General features: G+C 53.3%; 1 pseudogene; it reads left to right on the plus strand.

The window, feature by feature from the left end:
* The first annotated feature begins 2,356 nt into the window (after positions 1 to 2,356).
* Positions 2,357 to 9,049, plus strand: LOC100447715 (sialic acid-binding Ig-like lectin 8; annotated as a pseudogene).
* The last annotated feature ends 635 nt before the right edge of the window (positions 9,050 to 9,684 follow it).

Consider the following 9,684-nt stretch of genomic DNA (forward strand, 5'->3'; position numbering starts at 1 on the left):
TTTTGCCGTTTTTTTCTCACCGCTGTTTCCCCCACAGCCTTTGGCTGCGCCCTGCTCGCTGCTCTGGGATGAACTTGCCTTTCAGGCAGCCCTGACCATCTCTCACCTGTCCCACCTGCCCGTGGATCCTCACCCTCTCCGCTGGGCTCCCACAGCCCCGTCCTCGCCGCTGGCTCAGCCCGGACCCCGCCAGGCTGTGCCCGCCTCTGTCTCCCCTGCCCGTGGCGGGTGCCCCTCCAGGCTCTGCCTCGCCCAGCCCAGACGCCCAGGAGGTTCTGCCCCATAGATGGGAGGCAACTGCCCAGGGTGCAGGGGCAGTGAGGGGCTGCGGCTGAGAGCCCTGCCCGGTCCTGGGGAGGGAGGGTGAGTGTGGGTGGAGGGGGCAGCCCTGCAGATGTCAGAGACAGGGCGGCAGCAGCACAGGTTTCCTCTGGTGAGGAGCCCTTCCCTTCCCTTTTCTCCTTCCATTCTCTGAGCAACCCCATGTTGCAGGCTGTCCCAGACCCCTGTGGGACTCTGCATCCACCGCGGTCCACACTGGGCTGTGCTCACAGGAACACATCGAATCCTCTCGACCACTCTATGTACTCTCTTGCCAGGGCTGCCTTGAGAAAGGAACACAGACCGAGTGGCTTCAACAAGGCCTTCGTTTTCCCACCCTTCTGGAGGCTGGAAGTCTGAGACCAAGCTGTGGTCAGCGTTGCTTCCTTCTGAGGCCTCTCCGTGGCTTGCGGGTGGCATCTTCTCCCTGTGTCCCACGTGGTCTTTCTTCTGAGCATGTCTCTGTCCTAATCACTAATCACTCCTTTTTTTTTTTTTTTTTTTTTTTTTTTGAGACAGAGCCTTGCTCTGTCACCCAGGCTGGAGTGCAGTGGCACGACCTCGGCTCTGTAGCCTCTGTCTCCCGGGTTCAAGCGATTCTCCTGCCTCAGCCTCCCGAGTAGCTGGGATCACTGGCATGCGCCACCATGCCCGGCTAATTTTTGTATTTTTAGTAGAGACGGGGTTTCCCCATGTTGGCCAGGCTGGTCTCGAACTCCTGACTTCAGGTGATCCGCCCGCCTCGGCCTCCCAAAGTGCTGGGATTACAGGTGTGAGACACCGCATCCTGCCTGACATGATCTCTTGGGGTTACTTTTATCTATATGTCTTCTATTCCCCCAAAAGAAATGTTTCAAGAAAACTTACATGGGTCTAAGGAGGCTCCACCTCCCAGGGTCCCCCACCACTCCCTCTCAGCCTGCAGCCACACAGTTAAAAATAATCTTCTGTTTAATTCAGGTGCACATTTCTTCTCCAAAATAATCCTGCTCAGCACTGAGGGTGTACGCCCCAGGGCTGGGGTCCTCGCTCCATGGCTCCTGTTCACCTGGACCCCTGGGAGCAGCACTCGCAGGAGCAAAGCCCTGGGCCCAGCGGACGCTGCCTGCTGTGGACTAACCAGGGGAAGTGTGGCTGAACGAGATGCCAGCGGTGAAGAAACCCCTCCTGATGTCCAGATAACCACAACGAAGGGAGAAGTGTCTGCCCTTTTCAAATTGACGCCTTCTCTCCTGATCCTCCTCCTTTCCAAGCCTCACTGAACAACAGCCTCAGTTTCCCCGGCCTCCTGCAGGCTGGGCTCCCCTCACTGTCCTTGGCATGTATCAACACACAAAATCCCCCACAGCCCCGCATCCCTCTGCTCAGTCCTCCTGAGACTGAACCCTCAACCTAGGGGAGAGCGACCCCACCTGCCTGAGCCCTGCACTGAAGCTCCTGTCATGGGGAGCTCAGATGTCAGGAGCCTCAGTGTGTCCCCACTGCACAGTGACTCCTTGGGGACAGTGTCCAGCTCTGCCTTGTTGATCTCGTCATGCAGAAAGGGGGTGCCCACCTTGTGGCTGCTGAGGGAGGGAGGAGAGGCTGCCTGCTCACACCGCCTGCACCCCTGTCTCTCATGGCCCTGAGTCCTACCTTTGGCAGGTCTGACCTCCACAAACAGTGATAGCCACAGAGGACACTCGGGGGTCTGGCCAGATGGACCCAGTTTCACCTTGCCGAGGCAATGGTGAGACAGGGAGACAGGATGTGGAGATCAGTCTCAGCATGGGGAGGGAATCTGGGTGAGTCTCTCATCCTGTCTGACTTCAGGGACCCAGGACTGGATGTGGGACTATAGATGATTGATTTCCAAGGGCTGACCCAGCCCTGACAGTGTCTGGGTTGTGAAGTTCCTCCTCTGAGGAGGTCACTCTTCTGACCTCGCCCCTGTCTTCCTGTGGGGCCTCCTCTAAGTCTTGAGCCCTCAGTTCCTGAGAGAAGAACCCTGAGGAACAGACGTTCCCTGGCGGCCCTGGCACCTCCAACCCCAGACATGCTGCTGCTGCTGCTGCCCCTGCTCTGGGGGAGGGAGGGGGTGGAGGGACAGGGACAGCAAGAGGATGGTTACACACTGCAAGTGCAGAGGGAGGTGAGGGTGCAGGAGGGCCTGTGTGTCCACGTGCCCTGCTCCTTCCCCCACCCCCAGGTTGCCTTGACTAACTCCCCAAGTTCATGGCTACTGGTTCCAGGAAGGGGCTGACACAGCCCAGGACGCTCCAGTGGCCACGAACAACCCAAAACGAAAAGTGAAGAAGGAGACCCAGGGCCAATTCCGTCTCTCTGGAAACCTGCAGATGAACGACTGCTCCCTGAGCATCGGAGACGCCAGGAGGAAGGACCAGGGGTCATTTTCTTTCGCATGGAGAGAGGAAGCATGAGATGGAACTACGTGTCTAACCAGCTCCACGTGTTGGTGACGGGTAAGGCGCAGGCTCCAGAAGCAGCACAAGAAAAGGTCATGGGGCTGCAGCTCAGGGGTGGGTTGGGACCCCTGTCCTGGGAGGGGGTTGGGGGTGAAGCAGGCTCAGGGGAGGCACTGGACCAAAGCCTGAGCTTCCCCAGGGCTGCACCTCAGACCTCCCTTCCTGATCCTGCACCCAACCCTCTCCTCACCAGCCCTGACCCACAGGCCCGATATCTCCACCCTGGGGACCATGGAGTCCGGCCGCCCCGGAAACCTGACCTGCTCTGTGTCCTTGGCCTGTGAGCAGGGGATACCCCCTACCATCTCCTGGATGGGGACCTCCGTGTCCTACCCGGGCCCCACCACAGCCCGCTCCTCAGTGCTCACCCTTATCCCAAATCCCCAGGACCATGGCACCAACCTCACCTGCCAGGTGACCTTGCCTAAGGCTGGTGTGACCTTGACCAGGACTGTCCAACTCGTGTCCTGTGAGGGCTGGGCCAGGATGCCTGGGTCCCTGGTGGGGCGGGGTGTTGCTGAGAGCAGCGGGGGGGGGTCAAGGGTGCTGGCTCCCAGAATCTGGGCTTGCAGTGGCTGGCTCCACTTTCCCCATTTACGTGGCTCCTGGAGAGACAGGGCCAGTGTCCCCAGCCCTCACAGTGATGTGGGTCTCCGTGTCTTTCTGTCCCAGACCCTCCTCAGAACTTGACCGTGGCTGTCTTCTGAGCAGATGGCACAGGTAGGACAGAGCCCCCTCCCTGGGGCTGGGGGAGCAGGGCCTGCAGCTCAGGGTAGAGCCAGATCCTCCTCATCCTGGACTCACCCTGGTGACCTGAGACCCCCTTGTGGATGAATCCAGTGCCCCTCCCCATCCTCAGCCCCTGTGGCCACCTGAGCCCCTGCTCCCCTCCTGCCCTCACCCCCCTCAGAATCCTCCACACACACCCTCCTCGGCCCCACAGCAAGGGCAGGGGGACATTGATATAGCAGGACCAGCCTCGAGGGTCCTGATCATCCACCTCCTGAACACACCACTTTCTCTACAGCATCCACAGCCTTGGGGAACAGCTCATCCCTCTCAGTCCTGGAGGGCCAGTCTCTGCGCCTGGTCTGTGCTGTCAACAGCAATCCCCCTGCCAGGCTGAGCTGGACCCGAGGGAGCCTGACCCTGAGCCCCTCACAGTCCTCGAACCCTGGGCTTCTGGAGCTACCTCGAGTGCACGTGAGGGATGAAGGGGAATTCACCTGCCGAGCTCAGAACCCTCTAGGCTCCCAGCACATTTCCCTGAGCCTCTCCCTGCAGAATGAAGGCACAGGTGGGTAGGGGAGGGGCTGGAGGAGGAGAACACACCTGCCCCCCACTCATGGGCCACCTACTGCCCCTGAGCTTCAAGGGGGAGCTCAGCTCTGGTGTGTGCTCAACTGTGGGGCCTAGAACTTCCCCACAACCCAGAGCATCACTGTCCTCTCCCTGCCAGGAAAAGGGCGCAGGGTGGGGAAAGGGGAGGAGTGGGTCTTGGAGCGGAGGAGCTGGGGCCTGGCCACGTGTATTTGGGGAGACAAGTGCCTTGCTTTGCAGTGCTTAGACTAGGATGAGGCACGTGAGGCACTTGCCTTGGCACCAAATTTAAGAACCAAAAATAAAGCAAGAGAAATAATATCGTGACACGATAATCTTTTTTAAAAAATAAAAATTAATGCAAAATAATTCCATGGTGAATACAAATCAAAATTTTAAATTAAAAAAAAAAAAAAACTGCACCCAGCACTCTCATGCCTCACTGGCCTCACCAGAAGTCCGTAATCCTCCTCCTTCTCATGCCTGCTCTTTGTGTCTGGGAAAGCTGGGAGGAGAATCAAAGTCGAGGGCCTTACAGGCAGCAGAAGGTGAAGAGACCCAGTTATTGAAGGTAAATCCCAGAGATAACTCCAATCCATCTGCAGGCACCACATGGCCTGTATCAGGAGTGATGCTGAGGGCGGTCGGGGGAGCTGGAGCCAAAGCCCCGTCCTTCTGCGTCATCTTCATCGTGTAAGCATTGACTCTGGGGAGGGAGGGAGACCCCTGAGGGAGGGCAGGCCAGGAACAGAATCCCTGAAGCCAGAGCTGGAGGCACCTGCCTGGTCAAGAGCTTAAAGCAAGGGCAAGAAGGAGGTCACAGGTGCACGGTGAGAATTTCACAAGCACCTTTGTTCTTGAGGCTCCAAGTCTATGGCAAACCTCAGGCCCCACTAGCCAGAAGGCAGGAGCCTGTGTTCTCAACACCGGGGTCCCTGGGACTGGTTCACCCCTCTCTCACCTCAGTCATCCCTCCAGCCCTTTAATAGGAAACACGGTGGGGCAGGGGGTCGGTCCACCCACTACACCTTGATCGGTACAGACCGAAAGACTCTGGTCTCTTCACTCAGAGTGAGGTCCTGCAGGAAGAAATTGGCAAGGCCAGCAGTGGGCATCAGGGATACGGGCATGGAGGATGCAAATGCCGTCAGGGGCTCAGCCTGTCAGGTGAGCGATGTGGGCATCTCCATACCCAGCATTCAGCCTGGACACCTCCCACAGGATGGCCCCCAGGATTGCTCAGCTAGTCATGGCCAAAATTTTCTCCTTACCTCCTCCTCCTACCTACAAGCTGGCTTCTCCTGCAGGATTCCCCATCTTGCTGACAGCATGGCAGCCCCTCCTCCCAGACCAAGCATGGGGGAGGATTACCTCCTCTCTGTCCTCCCTGTCTTCCTCTACAGCTGAAAATTCAACATATCTTGTCAATTTGCCCCACTAAGAACAGCTAGCGTCACCCCCGCCCAACCTGACCCTCTCATTGCTGAGGCCTCAGGATCTTTTCCTTGGGCCTTGTCACCTCCCTACTTCTCACCTCCCCTTCCCTATCTGGAGGGATCATCTGGAAGGCATCACTGCCCAGTTCTTCTGCATTTGGACAGCTGTCCTCCACCCCTATTGTCTAGATCAGAGGCCAGCAAACATTTTCTGAAATACCAGATGGTAAGTATTTTTAGCTTTGTGGACTATACAGTTGCTGTTGCAGCTACTCGACTCTGCTGCTGTGGAATGAAATGAGCCGTAGACCATGTGTTAATGGTGAGTTGGACTGTGTTCCAATAAAACTTTATTAACAAAAACAAGCAGTGGGCCACATTCAATCCAAGGGCTGTAGTTTGCCAACCCCTGACAAAGCCCAAACTCCTCAGCTTGGAGCCCTGCACGTTCTGGCCTGTTAGGCACCTACCTCTCCAGGAGGGCCAGAGTTAGGGTGAGAAGAGTGAGGCACTTGCTTTGAATGCAACATTTAAGGGGATGCCAAAAATCTCAGTAATTGAGAAAAACTAAGTTTCATGCATTGTTTTTTAAAACATCAAAATTAAATTTTAAAAAACCAATGATAAGCCAATATCAAGATTTTAAATAATGACAGGTTCAATAAACTGAAGTGGCCGGGCGTGGTGGCTCAAGCCTGTAATCCCAGTACTTTGGAAGGCCGAAGTGGCGGATCACCTGAGGTTAGGAGTTCCCGACCAACCTGGAAAAAATGGTGAAACCCCACCTCTACTAAAAAATACAAAAATTAGCCGGACGTAGTGGTGGGTGTCTGTAACCCCAGCTACTTGGGAGGTTGAGGCAGGAGAATTGCTTGAACCCGGGAGGTGGAGGTTGCAGTGAGCTGAGATCGTGCCACTGCACTCCAGCCTGAGCAACAAGAATGAAATTCCATCTCAAAAAATAAAAATAAAATAAAAAAATAAACTGAAGTGAATTAAGAATTATTTAAGATCATCACTTAGTCAAGAGAAATTATCAAGCAGGGCAGTGTTCTCAGTTGAAAATGAGAGAATCGAAGTCGAATTTGAAAATATTATTTCTGCCTTGCTTCCAGTACAGCCAGGAAAGCAGATTACAATAAATTCTGCTCTAGGTATACGTAAAATCTTTAAACTTAAAATGATGTTTTATTATACACCATTTTTCAATTTGTCAGTAGTAGCTCAATTATTTAATGTTCCAGATAAAACTGACCATGAAACATACATGAAAACATATAGGCCAGGCGCGGTGGCTCATGCCTGTAATCCCAGCACTTTGGGAGGCCGAGGCGGGCGGATCACGAGGTCAGGAGATCAAGACCATCCTGGCTAACACGGTGAAACCCCGTCTCTACTAAAAATACAAAAAATTAGCCAGGCGTGGTAGCGGGCATCTGTAGTCCCAGCTACTCGGGAGGCTGAGGCAGGAGAATGGTGTGAACCCGGGAGGCAGAGGCTGCAGTGAGCCGAGATCATGCCACGGCACTCCAGCCTGGGTGACAGAGCAAGATTCTATCTCAAAAAAAATAAAAATAAAAATAAAAGGGCTATAGTCTGTAAGTGGCCATCTAGGCAGTCAGGGAAGTGTAACCTCTGGTAAAAGTTGAAAGTCAGGTATTTTGAGAGAGGAGGGCTTGGAGCAGGAGTTTTATGTTGGATGGGTTGGCTGAATATACATATTTAACACATTATAGGCAGAGTTATGGGTATTTGTGAAAGGATGTCATGCATACTTGTAATGGATAAATACCTAAGTTATATGCAACTCATGTTTATTTTGGAATGGAGACTTAATATTTAAATGTATTATAATTAAGCCATCTCTGTCAAGAGACAAAGCAGGGACGCAGAGGTATTTAAGTGTGTAGTCTCCTACACACTTGGAGGAGTTAATGAGATTAGTAAACACCAAATGAGGTGCTCAGTAAGTGTTAAATATTGGAGGAAAGCATGAAAGAGACTTCGACAAAAATGCAGGTGGGATGAATGGAGGACAGATCTCCTGGGCCTCCTTCCTAGACTCACCCTGCCTCATCCTGGCCCCACTGCTCTGCTCTGACTCCCTTCTCTCTCTCTCTGTTCAGGGACCCCTGACTGAGTCCTGAACAGATGGCAGCCCCCCAAAGCAGCCTCCCCCAGCCATGGCCGCCTCCTCCTTAGGGGAAGGAGAGCTCCAGCATGCAACCCTCAGCTTCCATAAGGTCAGGCCTCAGAACGCACAGGGACAGGAGGCCACGGATAGTGAATACTCGGAGATCAAGATACACAAGTGAGAAACTGCAGAGACTCGGGCCTGGTTGAGGGGTCACGGTCCCTCCAGGCAAAGGAGAAGTCAGAAGCTGATTCTTCTAAAATTAACAGCCCTCTAGAGCCCTACGCTGTGCAGTAGGTTACCAGGGCTCCCTCCTCCTGTGGAATCGAAACTTGGACCAACATCTCTGCTTTCCCAGGCCACCTCGGCCCCGTCCCTGCCCCCAGCTTCTGCTACCCTCCACTCTCCTCTTTATGTCGCTGAGGTTGACTATTTAAGATTCCACATATAGGTGAGGTCATGCGACTTTTGCCTCTCTGTGCCCGGCTCATTTCAAACAACATGACATCCCCTAGGTTCATCCGCGTTGTCTCAAATGACAGGATCATGCACTGAGTATTTTCAAAGAGCTGAGAGAGGATTTTAAATGTTTTCACACCAAAGATCAATATTTGCGCAGATGGGTGTGCTGATGATGCTGACTTGATGGTTCCATGGTGTATCCGGGCGTGGAAACCTCACTGGGGCCGTCTCAAGGCTACTCGGCTACTCGAGGCAGGGACGGAACTTAAAGCCCGCCCGATTCTGAGGTCTGTTCTCTCATCCGGCGCTGAGTCAAGCAACCAGCAGGCCGGGCACCTCTTAGCCATAAGTTTGCAGGAAACAATATTCCTCGAGGGCTTTGTTTTTTCCTGAAGAGGGGGCAGCAGTAGCCCAGAGTCTCCCGGATGTGGCAGGTGCACTGGGGGGTGAAGGCTGGGGACCTCTGCCGCAAAGGGGTGTCATGTCTTTATTTATTTTTCTCAAAATTTTTAAACTGTGTTTTTTAAAATTGCAGGTTGTTTATTTGCTTGTTTTTCCTTGAAATTTGAAACTAGCATTAGCTTTTCACTTGAGGCAAATTTACCTACCACGAATCATGCAGATCTCACATGTGCGATTCCATGAGCTCTGCCAAATGGGCACCCCTGAGTCACCAGCTCCCCAAAGATAGAGAAATTTTCCATCACTCCAGAAAGATCCTGGGGCCCTTCTCAGTCAATCCTCAGCCCTCAGAGCCACCACTTTCTGGTTCCTGTGACCATAAGTTACTTTCCACGTCCTTGAACGTCATATGATTGGCATCACCCAGTATGTTCCTGTGTCTTTTTTTACTCAGCGTTGTGTGTTCTGAGATTCATCCATGTCGTGTGTGTCAGCATCTGTTCCTCTTTATTGCTGAGTAGGACACCATTGAATGGGCACATCACAGTTTGTTTACCCATTTTTTTTCTGTTCATGAATATTTAGTCTGTTTTGGTTTTGGTGATTATGAATATAAGCTGCTGTAAACATATTTGCGCAAGACTGTATCAAGGTATTTTCATTTCTCTCCAGTGTTTGGGGCAGGGGATGGGAACAGTGAGGTTGGATTCCCATGCTTGGCATGCGAGGGCATTTGGGATGTCCTGTGGAGATGGCATTCAGCAGCTCAGGAAGGAGGGAGGGGCTGGAGATGGACATGGGAAACATCAGGGGGTCCCATCATCCTGATCATGGGCACCGGCTGTTTTGGGTTGAATCTTGTCCCCCAAAGAGATATGTTCAAGTCCTAACCCCCAGTATCTATGTCTGTGTCTTTATTTGGAAAAAGTCTTTGCAGATGTAGCCAAGTTAATAGGAGGTCATACTGGATGAGGTGGGCCCTAAGTGCCATGACTGGTGTCCTTATGCAATGAGGGAAATTGAACACAAGGCACACATAGGGAGGAAGGCCATGTGACAGCAGAGGCAGAAGTTGGGGTGTTGCTGCCACAGCCCCCAGAAGCTAGAAGATGCCAGGAAGAATCCTCCCAGTGCCTTCCGAGGG

Source organism: Pongo abelii, chromosome 20 (genome assembly GCF_028885655.2).
Source record: "Pongo abelii isolate AG06213 chromosome 20, NHGRI_mPonAbe1-v2.0_pri, whole genome shotgun sequence".
NCBI lineage: Eukaryota > Metazoa > Chordata > Mammalia > Primates > Hominidae > Pongo > Pongo abelii.